Source organism: Typopeltis vanoorti, chromosome 7 (genome assembly GCF_054136105.1).
Source record: "Typopeltis vanoorti isolate ZY-2024b chromosome 7, IOZ_Tvanoo_1.0, whole genome shotgun sequence".
NCBI lineage: Eukaryota > Metazoa > Arthropoda > Arachnida > Uropygi > Thelyphonidae > Typopeltis > Typopeltis vanoorti.
Genome location: NC_143555.1, coordinates 134522014 through 134540000, shown reverse-complemented (window position 1 = coordinate 134540000; position 17987 = coordinate 134522014). Strand labels below are relative to the sequence as shown.

The window sequence follows — 17987 nt, the reverse complement described above, 5'->3', positions numbered from 1 at the left end:
GGAGGTAAACATAAAAAGGGGCATCTTTCAAGGAGACTCATTATCTCTTCTTTTGTTTATATTGTCATTGATCCCCTTAACTAGAATTTTAAATAAAACTTCTCATGGTTATCAAACTGCGCAAAAGAGTGCAAAGATATCTCACCTTTTATACATGGACGATCTGAAGTTGTATGCAAAATCAGAGAATGAACTCGGATCGTTGCTAAACACTGTGCACATATTCAGTCAAGATATATCAATGGATTTTGGCTTAGACAAATGTGCAATTGCTGGAATAACAAGAGGAAAGTTTGAAGATATGAACGAAATCGAGCTGCTCAATGGTGAAATAATCAAGGCAATAAAATTCGAAGACAGCTACAAATATTTGGGAATTTTAGAAGCATCACAAATTCTGCACAATAAGATCAAAGAAAGAACTAGAGCAGAATACATAAAACGATTAAGAAAACTCCTTAAGTCAATGCTTAATGCTGGAAATTTGATAAAAGCAATTAATACCTGGGCCATACCTGTTCTGAGATATTCAGCAGGCTTGTTGAATGGACCCAACTAGAGATGGAAGATTTAGATCGAAAAACTCGAAAATTAATGACAGTGCACCATGCCCTCAATCCTCGCAGTGACATTGATAGGCTATATCTATCACGCAAAAAAGGAAACAGAGGATTATTACAAGTGAAGCAAGTTATTGAAGAAGAAAAACGAAATTTAAATGATTATCTGCAGTAAACAACGGAAACATTTCTAATTGAAGTAAGGAATACAAAATTGGAATACTGACAGCAACTTGACCTGGCAATGGTTGAGAAATGGAGCACTGAAGAAAGAAACAGAATCGGTAATTTTTGCAGCACAAGAACAGGCCATTAAAACCGACGTTATGAAGGCAAAAATACAAAAAATTCAAGAAGACAGTAAATGTAGATTGTGCAAAGAAATGGAAGAAATGGTAGACCACATTATAAGTGGATGCAGCAAAATCGCACAAATTGAATACCGTAAAAGGCATGATAACGTAGCTAAGATAATCCACTGGCATTTATGTAAAAAGTATGGGTTTGAAGTATCTGAAGACTATTGGAAGCATAAAGTTCACCAGAAAGTGGTTGAGAATGAAAAAGCTAAAATACTCTGGGATTTCAAAATCCAGACTGACAAAAGCTTGGAATGTAACACACCCGATATCACAGTGGTTGAAAAAAGTGAAAACAAGGGTGTTAAGTTTAGCGAAATATCAGTACCAGGAGATAGTCGGATTGACAACAAAGAAAATGAAAAAATTACAATTACGCGATTTGCAAATCGAAGTTGCACGAATCTGGCAAAAGAAAACGAAAGTTGTTCCCATAATAATAATAGGTACTTTAGGCGCCATTCCTAAAACATTGAAAAAACATCTAGAAGCACTCGAGTTAGATGGATTAAAAATTGGGCAGCTGCAAAAGGCCGCTTTGTTCGGCACAGCTTTCATTTTCAGAAAGTATTTCCACAACCCTACACAACCTTGGGTAGGGCTCGAATTAGTGGAATATAACCAGCCTTTTCTTAAGACTGAAGAAGCAAATCAAGCTTTGATGAATATTATTTATATATATATATATATATATATATATATATATCCCATGGATCGCATAAATCATAATCGCTGATTATGATTCAAAAGGAACTTTATCAGTCGTTGCTTTTTGTTTATCAAACCATTGAGCCATACGTGCTACTAGTGTATTATAGATCTTTAACTTTCGTGGGTACAACATTCGTAATACTATCAGTTGTGCTCTTGTCCAGAAATGTGAAAACTACGGTCTCTACTAAAGCCTTAATGCCATGTTTGTGAGCGAAAGACCAAAAAGAGGATCATATCTAGGCACGAAACATCCTGTTTTGATTGTTTCCACATTTATTGACATTCACAGATGGTCTTTTATTTTGGAAAATTTGTCATTCATAGTAAATCTCTTACTGCGTGACTAAGCATTGAAATTTTTTTCGATGTTCGGAATTTATAATTTATATGAATAATAATGACGTAACCAAAAATTGGCTTGTATTAAATTACATTCGAGGAATCGAGTGACGATTACTTAACATCGTCTTTGCATATCTTCCCGAGATTATGCAGAAGTTTTCCATTGTTCTTAGTCATATAAAAGGGTGAATAATTAATTATAATAATTAACAAAATGTATATCCAAAATAGCAATTTGCATAATCTGAAATTATATTTTGGATGCTCAGTAAAGTGTAATTGGTTTTCTTAACCAAAAAAGGACCAATTATCTGTCGATTTTTCTACGGATGAATTACATAATCAATGGAAAATGGAGCTAAGATCGATTTTGGAAATATTTTACAAAACAGTAAAATAAGATCTAAATTAAACAAAAGAATTCGGATCCAATACATAAATTTAAAAAAAAACCTCACGGTTTCTTTTGTCTTTTTTCCCCCAATTCACATTAATTAAGCATATCACTTTATTTTTTTTGAAGATATTTCTCATGTTTTCAAACACCTTTTCAGATTTATTATCAGATTTATTAATGTACGTTAATTTCAGACAGAATTGTATTGAATATTGAAGGGTGTTGTGCTGTTACTGAGTTTGCTATCGGAATTGGAGAAGAATAAAAGTGTTATATCTTATGTTAGAATGAAATTTCATATATCTGAAAATCTGTTGACGAAATTTGACATAAACCATAGGCGGCTTCGCTCCCCCCCCCACACGCACACATTGTTTTAACATAGCGGTATAACGTGTAAGGAAAGAGCGTTGCTTAGCCATTTGAGAAGTTTTAGGAGTTTGTAATTAAAGTTACTTGCTAACGTTGTATAATTAAACTTCTCTCTCTTAAAAAAGGCTTCTTGTAATGGCCGACAGGTAGAGTATTCAGAGGAAGGACTCTAGAAATGTATATAAATTAACGTTGTATAATTAAACTTCTTTCTCTTAAAAAAGGCTTCTTGTAATGGCCGACAGGTAGAGTATTCAGAGGAAGGACTCTAGAAATGTATATAAAAATAGTTAACAAGATGAAACACTACTTAAATAGGAAAATTACAACAGAAAGAGAACCATAGTTTTAGAGAAAAAGTAGGAATATCCGCACCAGAAATTACCTAAGAGCTTCCTTCACCTTAGGAGGATATCAACAGATTGAAACAGTCAGAATGAAAATATAAAACAAGATTCAGCAGTCGTTACTGGGATTGTAAGCTACTCACTTGGGAGACAAAACGCATTCCAGCAGAGAAAGAAAGAGAGAGAGAGAGAGTTTGAAAAGTCTAGTTATAAAACGTGTTACTCAGGCATTAGTTCTATTTATTTTGCCTTGATTTGTTTTAAACTGAATCAAACCCATGATTTTTTGAGTGCACATAAGTTCAACCACATGCACCTATGCACTTTTTCCTACGATTATTTTTGTAAATAGAAGATGCCTGTAATGAGGATTAAGGAAACGGTGGTCCTTGTAAGTTTGGTTTGGTTTGGTTCGAATTACACCCTCAGTGTTCTCCGTTCTGTTGGATGGATCGAAAACTCTGCTCCCGCTTTAAGAGGCTTTGAACAGGATTTGAACTTGGTCTTTCCAACCATTAATATCTCGCTATCCTCGCAGCTGCGCTACGCAAGATGATCATAGAAGAAAAAACAATATGCAGAGTTTGAAAGGTTCAAAAATTGGCAAAAATAATTTCTGGACCAGTTTGTGAAAGGAGAAATTCTTCACTAAACAAGACCGTAATATTTTGGAGGAGCGTGGAAGGAGTAATGAAGCTAAAGAAATTTTAAAGTTAAAGAAAAAAAACTATTCGGAATGGACGATTAGGAAAGTGAACGTCCATGTTATGGCACTCAATCAGTGTATAATTTTAATAATTATTAATATTTATAATTAATTAGGTGTAATGTTTGTGCCGTGTGTATTTAAATTTTAATGTGCTTTTATACATAGTTTAAAAACACATCAAGATTCGAGATGATTTTATTAACCGATTAAGTCAGTAATCCTTCGTTATTAATCATTACTAGGAGATAACCCATAGTTTATTATCCCTCAATACTCTCTCTACCCTGTCGCTGTTCAGGTAATACAACTTGACAGTTGCATTTTCTTAGCAATGCTCTGTGGGATGCCTTTTGTTCCTTAAGTGATGCGAAGTTTTTTTTTTAATCTAAATTCCACCTATGAATGATTTTAAACTTACTGTATGTCACAGTATCAAACACGGAACGTTTCTCAGCCGCTCAGGCTTCTAATAATCAGGGGTGGTGTTGGTGGTCTCACACCAATCAATGTCAATTGTCTACATCAAACTATTAGTTTGCATGTTACGGCATTATTCTGTATACATATACTTTTAAATAGGAGATTCCATAGAATATGCGAAAAACAGTCAGATTTTACCGTCGAAAAACCATATAAGACAGAAAAAAAACTGTGTAAACGAGACATTTCTTCGCTTTTTTAAGCTGTACACAATGAAGTTAAATAAAAAATATGTTTTTTTTTTCTATTAATGGTTCAAGAAAAAAAAATCGAAAATTCTTAAAATTTTGAAAATTGTGTTTCAGGCAATTTTTATGATTTTGAGTAGAAAAACAAAGCACTCTGAGGAACAATTCCCAAAATCCATAGATCCAGACCGATTACTCTGAGCTAATATTTAAAGCTATAATAAGTTAATGTTTTTCTTATATAAAAAAAGAATAGAAATAATCACTTACTTCATTCAATACGATGTAGGTTAGAAAGTTTCCACAATAAGCGTAAAAGGGCATCGTTTCTCAGCACAGTCCTGTGGTCTACAGGCTCACAAAATTTTGTATGCCTGCTGGAAAAAAGAAAAAGAATCAGCTTTCCAGCAAAAACATACAACAGCTTAAGTTAGCACGTGATAATTGGAAATGGACTTTCCGAATGATTCTGAGTAGCTCAGATGAGAGGCGGACTAAACAATATCTGGATTGTCTACTGCTGTAAGCCATCAAATCGTAACATTTGGAGTGTTTAGCTCATATTATCGGGACGAGCATTGTCATGAAACAAAATATCCTCTTGTGACAGCCGTTCACTGCTTTCGATCTTAATAGCGGGCTTTAGCTTATCACGCATTGGCTTACTCCAACATGCAATGTTCACTTGTATCATTCCCGACAATGTTCAAGGATTAGTCCTTGAACATTATTAAGGGCCAATAGTTGTAATTTGTGTGCTTCCATTCTTAACTCTGTCGTCAGTGACAAAGCACTTCGTCATCTTGCTCATCATATCGAATCAAAATGCAATCAGATGCCAAAACAGTTCGATTTATGCTCGTCCACGAACTCTCTTGTGCAAAGTTGTATTGTGGATGACTCCGTAGGCAAAACAGTGATTAATATGCGGTTGATTGACTTCATCAATAATCATCCTCCTATTATCAAAACTAGGTGTGCGGGCATTTGCAAAACTCTCATCAGTCATTCATGCAGATTAGTGAAATAATTCTTTGTCAGTGGCACTTGTTCGATTCTCCCATATACGCTTAGATGAACAAAGCAGTCACCAATGTGTGTGTGTGTGTGTGTGTGTGTGTGTCGTCTTCTATAAATTTTTTTTCAGCTGTTTAAAAATCGGCCTACAAAAAACAAATCACCACCATTCTTTTGCGTGAGGTCACCGATCTGTTTATTGGAGGATTGAAGTGGGCTGTGCAAGCTTCAGTCTTCCAATAAACGAACCATTTCGGTCTTCAGAGCAAGGATCCTGGAGTATTTACTCATACTCACGGATCAAGTTTGACCTTGCCTCTCGTGTACCGTATCTAGCTATCTGTAATTTTATACGTTTTGCAATTCTAGAAGGTCGAGGAATAGAACCTTATGACTGTGGAATACGAATCTCAATGCACACCAGACATTTAAGGTGGTAGGAAATTTCGACGGTTTGGTATATGAGATTATCACTTTACTTATTGGAGACGAGAAACTACTTGCTCTTAAGTTACATTTTGTGATTCTTCATAAAAATCGCATTTTAATTTAGAATTTAGAATAAACTGATTAACAGTTTTATATCTTATATTATAAAATAAACAATACATTACACCATATTGTAACTAATTCTTGTCAAGTGCAGCATGCTAAAACATCCCTTCCCCCTTCCAAATTCAAAACAATATTTACAGCTAATGTGGACTGAAAGCGAAGCGTTTGGAAGAGTGCACACCATTACTGAACAGTAGAACCTATGTTTTCACGGAAATACTGGTTATGCCCGTCTGTTGTCCCAAACTTTTTTTGTTTGTTATATTTGTGGAAAGAGATATTTTATATTATGTATCATAAATGACTTACTTACTTACTTATTCCGTTCGTGCCTCATGGCACACAAGGTCGAGATCCGTTTCTTCCACATACCCCCCCCCCCCCCCGTCCTGAGCCACCAGGTCGGCTTCTCTCCAGCTCTTCCAGCCAGCCGTCTTCTTTCCTTTTCCGTTATTCTCCGAGTTAATTTAGGCCATCCCCCTTGTTCCGTTGTCAAAGCCACTTTAGGAATCCACGTGCTGTTCATTCTCAGTATGTATCCAATCCATTTCTATCTCCAGATTTTATTTCATCGGCATGTTTTTTTGAACAGTCAGCTTATATACGTCATCATTTGTTATACATTGGAGCCAAAATATGTTTAATCTTTTACAGACATTTGATTTGAAAACTATTTGATTTAGCATCCTGTTTATTGGCCAGCTTCCATGTCAGTGATTCATATAATAATACGACTTTAACATTGCTAAGGGATCTATTACTCATCTTCTGATGCTAGCCCAACCCATAAACATAATTTCTTTTTCCTACTTGGATCACCTACGTGTTATACTTACCTGAGTATCAAAAGGAATAAATATTTTAATATTCATAAACAGATTTTCATTTTATTTTCATCCAGAGTGACACAAAAAAGTCACAATAATTTCTCTATTACCTATGGAAAATTTAAAAAAAAATGTCTTTCCTATTTTCTTTGGAACGTTTTATCGGTTTTTCTTATTATAGAGTTTTATAAGTTTTAAAAAAAGGTTTAAACATTTACTGCTCTGACGCGGTATAAAAAAATAATGCTTTTCAGTCTCCAATAGGTTTCCAAGAAGAAATATTGGCATAGGATCCTGCTGGCATGTAGAATACGACGGATCTACAGTTAATATAAACTCACATAAAACCACAAGATAGGGAGAGAGAAAAATAAAATAAAAAAAAATAATAAAATACTGAACTAGCTGTTTTTTAAGATATACGAAATGTGAATTGTATATCAAGTTATGAATCTTCAGTTAAGAGGAGTTGAAAACAACAAACTATGAACTATTTTATTAATTAAATATTGATTTACATGATGCATTTAAATAAACAAGATCTTCCGTTAAATCATTCGCTGTTATAATTACTGTATTTAATGCTGTTTATCAGAGCTCGTCTAAACTATATTTGACATCTAAATTAATTATCATTATTATATATAGAACATTAGATGTTATTTATTTTATTAGTATTTCGTTGCACTTTATTGCTAAAAACAAATATGAAAATTAGATGCATTTAACAACATAAAATTTAGTTTTGTATTTTTCAGTTTCGTCACACTTTATAGTAATTTATATTCATATAACTCAGAAGGGAACCGACTCGAGGCAGTAAATGTAGTAAGACTTCGGGCATCTGTGATAAGAGTGAATGATCTACAAAAATAAATTCTTTTAGGTTTCGAAAGAAAAAAAGATAAGGAAATAAAAACAAATTATTAGATATTTTAAGAAGGGAAAAAACAGCCCTTACATGGAAGATTAATGCGAATAAAGTTAAATTTATGTTTATGCTTTCTTAGGGACAAGAAAACTGCTTAAAGACCAAATATTGAGATCCGGTAACTTCAACTTTTATATAAATTAACTCTCACTTTGTGCCAAAAAAATTTTACATGATAAAAGGTCACAAATCACCAAGAGATCGTTGGAAAAAAATACGTATATACCTACTGAAAAAGAGAGACAAAATGCTTCACTTCGGCGATGCCAAATTATTCAAATTAAGTGGATATTGAATCCAACATTATTTCAAAGCCGAATAGAGAAACTACAAGACTATATTCGGCATGAAACTCTTCAATATCCACTTAATTTGAATAATGTATATACCTTTTTCGTCTTCACTTCTTCAGCTTATTAAATGTTTTAATCCAGCGTTACATTAACGTTCTTTTTAAATACATTATTATTGTTATTAAACTCTTTGTCGTCTGTAGTTGTGATCGCAGCTCCCTCAAACGTCGACATATGGTTACGATCATCAATAACATAATGCTAGATAACATAATGCTAGTGCTTTATGCCTTCATTTTGCAAAGTGAATGTTTAAAAAAAATAAAAAGAAAGAAATCTAACGGATGTGAATAGTAATAAAGAAGAATAGAACTTGGTGATTATTCATGCGAAATCATAGATCCATGATCGACATTTCCTAGAATGACTTCTGAAAAACAATTGTTTATGCTAAATTTAATAAACAAAAATAAATAAAATACATGGATGGAGTGAAGTACAAGCTTTTTCTGGGTTCCAAAGATACACTGCTATCATTTCATAACCCTTTCCTGAATAATAAGAACCTGATTTTGAAATAATACACTAGTGGAACAAAACTTGTGTAGAGTGATAAGGATCCTTAGCTATCGGTGGCGTTTCTAAGGGCTAGGGGCTAGAATCTTCGATGCGTACTCTTTCAGTGTATGTGTGTGTGTGTGAGCGCGCGTGCATGGCCGAGTGCGTACATGCGCTCAGAGGAAAAAGGTGAAAATCTTTGGACGCTGCTTCGGCAAACATCATAGAGAGGTATGATTCCGAACTGGTTTTTTCGCTCGGTCCCAGCAGGTAGGCAAGTCATGACGGCTGCCCTGTTTAAAGGTACCGACCGGGTAGGTCCACGCACGTGCCACTTGCATCCGCCAGCCGTTGAACTCCGCGTCTGTTTAGAGTATCTGATAGTTTTATTGAGACTCCAGTTATTGAGAACAGTGAAGCGAAAAGTGCCTTAATTACCTGTTGTTTTCCCCCGTGACGTCTGGGGTCGAGGATCTTTCTCCTTCACTACTCATTGCCAAGGGCTGTCAGCGTGATTCAGGCAAGCTCCCCTTTCCGTGGAGTGGACTGCTCCATCTTTGCTCGTATGGGGGCGTCCTTGCTGTTGGTCTGCGCCTTTTAGTGAGGCATGGCATGCCACTGACAGACAACCCGGAGCTGTTTAGCGTCCAAGGCGTCTGCTGGAACGCCACTGTGTGTGTTTCTCTCTCTATCTGTCTATCTCTCCCTCTCTTTCTCTTTTTCCTCCCTCTCTCTTTCTAGAGTTTCTTTGGCAAATTGTGACATCACACGAAGCTCGGTCCAGGAGGTGTGACGTTTGTCACCAACAGTTGTGAATCAACCTCTTACCTGCCCTACCGCTATATTTCAGGTAAGAACCACTGAGGACTATCTCACTCACTCTTTTTTGTCCCTCCCTCGATGACTCATAGCAGTTGTTTCCCATCCCATGGGTGCGCTGGACGCTCTAGAGCAAACTCGGAGATTGATGCTTGGTGTCAATTTAGAGTGAAGAAATCTGGGGTAATTTTAGTTTAGCACTTTTCTAATTAAAATGCTAGCAGTGTCAGAGTAGTGTGGAATGCAGTAATGCTCATAAAGATAAGACAATCCAATCGTAAATACTGTGTACATGTAACTTATCGAACTTATTCAATCTATTTATTTTAATGATTATAAATGTCCCTGGTGGTATATTAGATATATAGTACTTATTTTGTTCCAGTTATAAATATCCCGTACCTCTAAAATCTTTTGAAATCCACGTTACTGTTAGCAGATGTTCAAAATTTCGACTTCGGTATGCGTTCGGCTAACAAACGATGAGCAAGAGTTTTTAAGGAAGAGCTGTAAAGAACTAATGTGTCCACTGACTGAGATGAATTAGGCTAACTTTTAATCATTCGAGTTTAATATCCTTCTTTCTAAGTAATCAATCATTTTTAATTTAATAATTGAATTTTTTAACATTTTAATTCAATAAAATCAGCATCGTATAACTTGATAGCGACTTTGAAATGCATGTAGCAACAAAGACTATTAGTTCGTTTACTTTTTAATTACTTTTTACAAAGCAACAAAAAAGAAAAGAAAAAAAAACGACTACGCAAATGTTAATACCGAATTCTATTATATCAGATTTGACAACTTTTAAATTATTGTACTACAGTTGGTCCGCATTTTATTATTGTTAAAATAAAGACATTTTTGTTTCGTTAATAATATATAGTTTCATTTAATTAGTTTTATTTTTATTTTCAGTTTTTTTTTCTTTCTATTTAATTGTACTTTCCTTTCTGATATAATTAAGTTGCATTTCAGAAATGAGAATGCAATTTCATGGTACACTTCATTTCACATTTTAAATTGCTTGTAGAACAGTTTAGTAAAAAATATTTATTTGAATTTTTAATCAAATAACGGTAATAATATGATATTTGTATTTGATAATGCTAATGAAGACATATTTTCAATTTTATGTGTTTTCTAATTTAGAGATTGTAATTATAGAGGGCGCATAGTAGCATATTAAAAATTAAACATGTTAAATAGCAAACGAACATGGGTGAAAAATAAAAAAACGAAATGAGCACTTTAACAATTGTGATAGCAGCGCAGAGTTTTGATACGTGAGTTTTTCTGTCTTTCAGTATAATTTCTATCAAAAATGAGAACCTAAGTAAAATTATTTGCTCTACCATTTTCTTTAAACCGGTATAAAGAATTTTATTCTCATGTGATGCTTATTGTATTCAGAATTAATTTATCAAGAACTAGCCTAATATGAGCACAGTTTCTTCTATGTTATATTTAGTAAGGCTGAAATGTTGACGAAGGATTGTAAATGTTTTTCATGCAAAAAGCGGTTAAAAGCGTGGTCAGTATTGATCATGTTATTGAGTAAATTTTTAATCTTGATAATGAATTATAATTGCTGTTTTATGATACAAAAATAAAATAAAATAATAATAAGCCACGCCAATGTATTTTGATCATAAATGGTGGGCTGCGTCAATAACAACCTCTTTATTTTATTTTAGATCACATATCGTTTTAAAAAAGTTATTTACTTAGTTTCTTAAATTCACAAATAAAATAAAATGAACATCCGTTTTGTGGTGTTTATTTTCGTAAATAATTTTTTTTAGCTTAGATACAGAAATAAAGAATTTATGCGAAAATATACAAGTCATCATACAAATAACAGGAAAGTAATAAATCAATTTATTAGTGAAATTAAAAAAATGGTTTTCTTAGATTCTTCAGGTTAACAGTCAGTCATTTGATTCCTTCAGAATTTTAATACGTCAAGCGTCACCATTTCTTCACGAGGGAAAAAAAATGTTGTTAACCACGTTTTTTCAATATTTCCCCTATTCAAAATATTTCAAACCTTATGTTTGTTTAATTTATGAAATGTTCTCAGTATATGAGTGAAATTTATAGTATTTATAAGTTATGCTCGTCATTGATTAACTTCTGTTTTTAATATAGTTTACATGATGTTATAAAGAAAAGTAGAAGACATTGCTAATAACAAACAATTTGTAGGTACTGATTTAGTGCTGGTTTCTCATTGCATAAAATACGTTATGCAATGATGCTACTGATAAACCCTTATGCTGAAATCTCACTAATCCTTTTTTTTTTTGCTTTTACACACATACGCTAAAAAATTAAGTCAGCTTTCAGTTATAGCAATGCAATCGAAGAGAATTTTTAATTTTGGATAAGTATAAATATTTTGCATTAAAACTGACAAATTTGTATATAAAATGTATTTTTAAAATAATAAGTCCATAATTTGATTATGTCAAACATAATAAGATTATGTTTGACATAATCTTATTATGTAATGATCATATGGAAAGCTAAGTATAATTATAAAACAAGCTATATAATGCGTATAGCAGTGTTAATATGTTTTCTTTAGGTGGCTATTGGTTGTTTAGCATTATCGCAGGAAGCCAAGGTTATGAGGCGAGTGTATTATGTCTGCTGTGTTGCTCCTCAGAGGTGTTTTCAAAGTACACTTTGAAAACACCTCTGAGGAGAAACCGCAGAGGCATCTACATCATTAACTAGAGAGTAACTGGAGAGAGAGAATAACTCCTAGATTAAACTTAAATTATAAAACACACTTAATTCACATTTTACATATATGTTTTTCTTTTTCTTTCCTTTCCTGTTTTTTTTTTTTTTTCAAAATGAGTTAAAATGTTTAAACTTTCAGCCTTGTTATTTTTATTTCTGACATTGCAAAATGAGCAAGTGAGACAGTAATACAAGGAGTCAAATTAAATAGACGCTGATTTAAAAATTAATTTATTAATTAAAAGACACTACTTTTATTTTTATTTGAAATAAACTTTAAAATAAAAGAAATTTTAATAATAAATGTTATTTAAAATGAAAATCTGTAATGCAATTTATTTCTAAAGTTGGAATTCCTTTAGTTCTAATAACACTTTGGAAATCGGTAGGTAACCAGGGACTATCCCTAGTCGCCACTACTGATCGAGTGTCAGCTTCGAAAAGAAAGGGGGAATACAGGAGACAGCTACCGCCGTGTTATGTTCCTTAATCCCAATCGATATTATTGTCTGAAATAGTATGAGTTCTGCGGTCGAATTTTCTGAATTACACAATTAAATTCGAACTTCCAGGTAGGATAACCTTACTTGCTTGTACGAAAGATCGACTAACTAGGAAAATTTAAATTGGCTGAAAAATAAGTCGAGATAAAGTTCCTCTAGTGGGCATCTAAAATCAAGCTTATAACTTTTTTTCTTCTGGAGGTGTAGAGCTATGAACTAGAAGCATTACCAGAAATCATACAGGCAATTCTATATGCCGTATTTAGAAAAGAAAAAAAAACGGCGCAGCCCCTGGATATGAAAAAATGCAACTTTTTTATGTCATGAATCAAGTTCTAGAATGCCACATAAACAATGAAAACTGCTAGGCGTATTCCACCATATTTTGAAAAATGAAACGTTACTAGGCATTTTTATGCATATGCAACACTGACATACTACTGCCTACAGCCTTCAAAATTTAAATTACACTGTTTCTTGTAAAAAAGCGTAATTGAAAATGCTTATTACAACAATCTTAACTTAATACGATGATTTTAAATAAAAAATTATAATTAAACTTAATATGAAATATAACATTTATTGCACACATTGTCTGAATAATGCAAAATTATTCTATTTATAAATGGGAAAATATGCACTGTAAATTAGTACTAAAATGCAAATCTAGCTCTAATTCTATGCACATAATTTTATGAAAATTAAATTGAAAGAGAAGATATCAGTGCGCAAGAAATTCTACTTACGTTGTTAGCATTTAAGATTAAAGAAAAGCTAGTTGCTGGAGAAAACAATGTACTATTCAAAATGTCGACTGTACAGTATTCAAAATTTCGGATTTCTTTTACATGTGAACAAAAAAAAAATGCCTTAAACGAAGTAGATAAAGCACAGTCATTCTTTTAATCTATCGTTATCCCGACGGTTAGTAAATATTCATCCAAACTGCAATACACCTGATGGAGTGCATTACCGATATCAATTTCTTCTCGCATCTTTCCTCTCTGGGTACACATTTATTAGCTTTAATCACGTCACTAGAAAGCACTTGTTCAGGATCTCTGCTTTCTCACGAAGCTTTGTAACCAAGCTGAGAAATGCAATCTGGTAGTAATGGACTCAAGCGATACGACTGTGGAGATATATACGGAACCACTGTGTGTGTGTGTGTGTGTGTGCGCGTGCGTGCGTGTGTGTGTTCTACAACAGGAAGAAGTTAGCAATTTGGTTTGTTGCCCAATGCGCACATTTTGACTGGAAGTTTTATGCCTTCTAACCATATACGAAATCATCCACTAAACATATTAACCCAAGATGAATACACACGTTCGTAAGAACTGACGATGCGAACGCGATCGAAATGTTGACATTTTCCATGGGATGAAAAACCAACAACAACAAAAGTTTATATAAATTACTTTTGCTAGAAGTCGTTCGATTACTTTAACATCGTATTCAGATTACGCCAGAGAATCTTGCTGCTTGCGTCATCATCTATTTAAATTACATTGTTTTACAAGATCAATTCCAGGAGGCATTAGCGACATGCATACCACAGAGGACAACCGAGATTACAGTTTTTTTTTTCTTCTTCTTCTTCTTCCCAAATATGAAATAAACTCGATTTGGCTGTAGGACTGCTAGGCAGTTCCTCAAGTAAAGATGACGTTGGGCTCTGGCAGATCTACTCTGATCACAAGTTGGGGGATGAGAAAGCTCAGATCACCTTACAACGAGATTATCCAGGTCTAGCAAAATTCATCGGCAGTTGGTATTGTGGATAATTTTTCCGCACACTTGAGAGGAAAGAAGCTTCGTTCAAATCCCGTCTGTTATGAAATTGGCTGGTCTTCACGGACAAGACAGCAAGCCTTTTTTATCCTTCAACTAGAGTTTTCCCTTCCTCAAAATAAGCAAACTAGCCCATGAACACAATAGTTCAATATCGACAATAGCATTACGTGGATTTAGTGATGTGGTCATTGTATAATAATAATAGTTTATACTATTGTTTCTAAAATAAAGTACGTCATTTGCTATCATAATCAAATACAAATAATTAATTTGCCATATATGAGTAAAAGATTGGAATACATCATATTGGAGAACTTAGTTGAGCAGAACTTATTTCAAAGCACATCAGCCTAGTTAGCCCACTGAACAGCGTATCCGCTCTCCAAGAAACAGGCTGCGGGTTCGAACCCCACATGGTTGTTTGTAAATGTTTATAAGTTGGAGATGAGTTTTCTCGCTCAGTGTAAGATCATAATCTTCTCACTAGAGGCCCAAAAGTAGTTTGAAAAAGGTTCCGAGTTTAGTTTGTAGATCGGCGATTCCTATACGTTACTTAGATGTGTTTTCTATGAGTGTATTTTCTATCCAGGATTTATATTAAAATAAAATTTTTAAAAAACGTTCAGCGGCTGCTACTGTATTTTCAATGACATTCGACTATTGTTTGAAAGCTACGAGAAGCTGGTTTTTAATCCCTACCGTAGTCTTAGGAATTCTTTCGCATTTTTAAATTAATTTCTATTCATTTAGCGTTCTAATAGGATTAGATCTAAAAGAGAACGATAACATGAACACAAAATTGAAAAAATCGTTATAAAGTAACTGAGAAGCGCGACAGAAACGTATTTACAGGTCTGCTGTTGGCTATCAGAGCAAATTTGCCTGCTTATGTGTCTTTCCTTCGATTTATTTCTTCTTCTTGTATATCGTTGACTTGGGTTTCTGTACCGATTATTCTTTCCATTTCTCAAATGCTTAAATTTTGCATTCATTTGGTATCTAATTTAAGCTTGCGTTACGTTTGCTGCTTCAACAGATCCCCAAATTTTATTTATTCTTCCAAATTTAACGTCTTCAGTATTTTCAATCACTAGAACTTTTGCTTGTCTTTCAGCAACACTCGTTACTGCTGTGTCACTCATGACGTCACGATCGTGTATACAGGCTTTTCCTGTGATGGGAGTATTTTCGTATCATTAAAATTACAGTGAAATTTCACGTAAAAATACTGACCATGGAAAAATCAAATATGATAGAATGTCCCGGTGTTATAAACTAATGTATCCAACAATTAAGATGGCATTTGTCCTAAATTGTTGACAGGGACTTCGTCAAAATGCATATCCGTTTTATAGATAACCATACAATAGTAGTGTACGGCATGTCCATATAACAATTATACATGTGCAAAAAATTAATTGACGTCAGATCACGGAACTCACCTAAAACGAATAACGTGACAAGCAGAAAAAGTGATAAACTACAACAGCTGTTACCGATTACAACAGTTATTAGATGAACATCAAAAAGCTATTCCAATCAATATTGTCTTCGACAGGGATAACGAGAAGATTTTGAATAGAGTGTCTTTCCTATGAAGGCAAAGCAAAGCAGAGCAGATAAACCACGGGGGGGGGAGTCAGAAAAAACACCCTGTAACCGATTCTTAGAAACAGAATAATATTAAAAAGAGAATAAGAAAAGAGCGGGTACACGTAGAAGATTACATAGTAATCTGAAAACAAACACACAAATAGCGGATAAAAAGCTGTTGGGATCTTAAGAAGATGTTAGGCCTCATAAACTTCGTTCTAATCTGGATTAAAAACTACTAAAATAAATGAAATGAATTATCGCCGAATATCAGTGGCGTATTAAAGGGGTAGAGGGGAAGTTGGCTTGTAGCCATTATTACATCACGGCGAGACTTTTCTGGAGCTTTTACAACTAATCTAAATTTATTACATTTATCCCTTCTTTTCTTTTTCTTTTTTTCTTTCTTCCCCATCCGCGAACGAAACGAGCGACAAAATGAGTACATAATCGATCAGAGGAATTTGGGAACATCGACCTGCAGATTTGGTGGTGGTACGTAAACAAATATTCAATGGGTTTATTCCCTCTGCAGAACGATGGAAATGGAAGAAAATTGGTGCTTTGCGAATCTATCGAGATAATAAATTGTTTAATGTGCTCGTACCGGGCGGCTTAGATTTTTCTGTCAACATCTAAAGCGATAATTTTCTCTTCACTGCCGTCTTTCAAGCCACGCACGAGCTCTTGGATAAGCAGCTTTTTAAGACGACATTATGAAAGACAAGTGAAGCGGAAAGCCGCCTCCTCTTGCCTTTCGCCTATTTTAACCGAAACCCCCGTCTTGGCAGGGACGAAAAAAAGACTCGGGTTACGGAAATCGCATCGTTGCCTTCAACAGTCGAAGTACCTTCCGCCCGTTGCGGTCGAGTGAACAGTCCAGCGGTTACGGAAGTGTTTGTGCGGAATCCAAACTGCCGACTATCGCAATTGACGATAACCGGACGGAAAGAAAAGTATAAATGAGGAAGAAAGGAATTTCGGTCCACTAGAGAAAAACAAGTCGACACACTCCACGATGATAGGTCAAGGTAAAGAAGCGATATGGCAAAGCTACCTGAAGGAAGAAGAGTTCAGTGCTTGTCTGTGGTCATTATCTGTGGGTGTCAGACAGGAGAAGTGTGGCCTGGTTTCTGGCATCCCCCACCTTTAAGTAATTATTCAACATCAGAACTGGGATTATAGTTCCACGAACCCGAATGTAGTTACAAGGTTGACTATTGGAATACGGCAGGATTAGAATTATAACTAGGAATATCAACGTACGGTGCAGTACTGAAGGAGAGACTGTAAAATAAATAAAAAACATCAATCTTTCTACTTCTGAGGAGGCGTCAACCGTATCAAACCCTAAGTATTTTATTCAATTTATTTGACAGATGAATGAGATGATTCAGGGATGAAACAGGATTACAATGTAGTAGGGCACTGTAATTGACTGACGTAGTTGATAATATTGGAAGACTTGAATAATAATGTACATTATTATACCCACATTAAATATTTGTTTTATTATTTTTTAATTCTGGGCAACAGCAAAGTATAGTAAAAACAGGATATTTCCCGGAGTATTGAAAACGAGCTATGTCGAATTGGTCATCGGGTGCAAAGTTCTCAGCTAACATCAATTCACCTCAGCCGAAGAGCCTCCGTAGCTGGGTTGGTTTAGACGAGCCCGTTAGTTGTAAAGGCCGGGTTTGAATCCTGTCTGTGACCTGAGGAACCTTTGTCAGTTCTTTTCAATCGAATGGTGAATTAGCTGGTCTCATAGGAGGTGGAGGGTGTTTTTCGTCCATCAAAACAGGCAAACCGGTCCTGCGAACACATGCAATTAACAGACAAAAGTGCATTATAACCAATAGTTTCAAAAGATGG

At 34.5% G+C, this 17987-nt stretch overlaps 1 protein-coding gene and 1 pseudogene across 2 annotated transcripts in view; one reads left to right on the top strand and one right to left on the bottom strand.

Annotated features, from left to right (window-relative positions):
* Positions 1–17987, bottom strand: part of LOC150105087 (exportin-2-like) — a 175749-nt pseudogene that overhangs the window by 133017 nt on the left and 24745 nt on the right.
* stet (rhomboid serine protease stem cell tumor) overlaps positions 9296–17987 on the top strand; it is a 349608-nt gene continuing 340916 nt past the window's right edge. For both annotated transcript variants that reach the window (XM_090396146.1, XM_090396144.1), the window contains exon 1: positions 9296–9499. The gene's annotated coding sequence lies outside the window, so the exon portion shown is untranslated. The remainder of the gene's footprint in view (positions 9500–17987) is intronic.